The sequence below is a fragment of the Crocuta crocuta genome, unplaced genomic scaffold (genome assembly GCF_008692635.1).
Source record: "Crocuta crocuta isolate KB4526 unplaced genomic scaffold, BGI_CrCroc_1.0 scaffold224, whole genome shotgun sequence".
Taxonomy (NCBI): domain Eukaryota; kingdom Metazoa; phylum Chordata; class Mammalia; order Carnivora; family Hyaenidae; genus Crocuta; species Crocuta crocuta.
Genome location: NW_027529545.1, coordinates 121,066 through 123,118, shown reverse-complemented (window position 1 = coordinate 123,118; position 2,053 = coordinate 121,066). Strand labels below are relative to the sequence as shown.

At 42.8% G+C, this 2,053-nt stretch overlaps 1 protein-coding gene across 1 annotated transcript in view; it reads right to left on the bottom strand.

Moving 5' to 3' along the window:
- Positions 1-2,053, bottom strand: part of WWC3 (WWC family member 3) — a 108,591-nt gene that overhangs the window by 105,936 nt on the left and 602 nt on the right. The window lies entirely within an intron of this gene.

Here is a 2,053-nt window from a genome sequence, read left to right as displayed (position 1 = left end):
CGGGGGGAGGGGCTCAAAATCAAACTAAAAAAACTGCATTTTGGAAATACTGACTTTTTTTATACATCTGTAGCCACATCTGTAAAGGCCGTCTACGTGGACTTGCAACTTCTTGGTTGTGACTCGAAAAAAGAAATTATAGCTATAGTAATTCACCAACACACCCTGAGCCATGGCAATATCCAATGTTGTTAAACACGACCGTGAACGGAATTACTCTAAAACCCAAGAAGAGATTATTTACAACCCTCGGTCCTCGGGTGCCTTTGCTCACAGCAGCATAGTTCATGCTATTATGGCTTTTACTAAATTGTACATGAAATCATGTTTTAAGCCGGCAACAATTTTCACCTAACCTACTACACTCGCGCATTCCTTCATAATTTCACTGTCTTTAAAAACTTATTCGTGTATCTGCCACCCTGTCAGCTGTCTATCTGGAAGCTGTTCGGAGAAAGTCCTTGAACAGCGTCTTCCAGTCGTGTGACTCAAATACAACTCAAAAAGGATTTCAACTGTCAGATGCACATGGAGAAAATGTGCTCCGACAAACCGTCTTTTCCATACGCTAAAAATCGATTACAACTTTAAAGGATAGTCGGTCACCCATAAAAATCGGCAGGGTTCTGTTTTGAAAGAGGAAAAAGAATGGCCATTACACCACACACCATTTACACCCTTCGGTAGACTCCACTTAAATGTTTGTGGCTTCCAGAACATTCCATACATATTTCGGGCAAGGTATTATGGGAGCTGAAGTGCAAGCTGTCCCCTGCTGAATTTCCCTCACTCTAAAAACAATGTCTCATAAAATATACACATGTTTTTACTTTGCAAAAAATGTAAAATACGCACTTTTGTTCACTCAATCGACACTTGTAGCATTAGAAACGGGGGCTTTTAAAAAAAACCTATAACATAAGCGACGTCTGAAAAGGGTGAAAATGTCATTCAGTTAACGCCAACGGACTTCTGGAAAGAAGAACAGAGGAAGTGTGTGTGGAGCGCACAGAAAGGAAGATTCGACAAGCGGACCTCCACTGGGTCTGCGCACCTATGCCCTGGGTCATGCCATTAAAATGGAAAGTTTCACATTTATTTTCTTCATCTCGAATCCCCGCTCTGACGTAACCATGACTGTTTTATATTACCCTCATAAAATAAGCCTTAGCCTTTTCTACGCCAAACAGTATTTTTAATTGGTTCATTTTCCAGTTGTTTGGGTTTTTTAACAGACATACAGCACAAAAGGGCGTTACATTCCAAGCAGTTCTACCAATTCCAGAACCATCCAAGGCTGGACCAAACAGCTGTGGCTCTAGCCTTTGGTTAAAATTATTATATGATCTCACCTGATTTTCAAAATAACCAAGCATCTTTTTAACCCATAAAACCGTGGTAGGATTTATCTAAGTTTCTGGGTCCAGAAGTTTGCTGTGTTCAGGGAGAATGTTCGGGAAGCACGATCCTTTTGCTTTGTGTTTCCCTATCTGAACCCAGAGAGAGACCTTCAAACAATAATTCGGCAGCCTCCCTCCTCCAAAGTTTATTTTCAAACGCCAGTGCTGTGCAGCGCTGCCTTTCCTGTGCAGGTAAGGAGGAGGCAGGCCCAACGTGACCGCACTGAGCTTTCTGAGGTCTTAAAATCACTGGGAAGCCAGCACTATTGCGTCTCCGGCACCCAGGCCCAGCGGGGAGAGAAGCTGCTCCGGAGAGGANATCAGAGAGTTAAGGAAAAGCGTCTTTACATGAACTTAATTAAATGCAATATGGTAGTGCATGCAGAAGAATCCCTTTTTTACTCCACGGGATTTCTTTACATGAATCAGAAGACAACCGGGTGCCCTGTTCACATCTTGCACAAAAAGGAAACCCGAAATTCAGCTCTTGTTTTTCGTTTACTCCAAAAGCATATGGGTCTGATCATATTCCATCCTGCCTGCAGTCGACAAGGCTCTTTCCATCAGAATTCTGACTCAATTTTTAGGGCGCTAAAGAGCAACTAGCATAGTTTGGGAGCGGGCTCTCCCAACTGCAAAAGGTCGGGAATCCC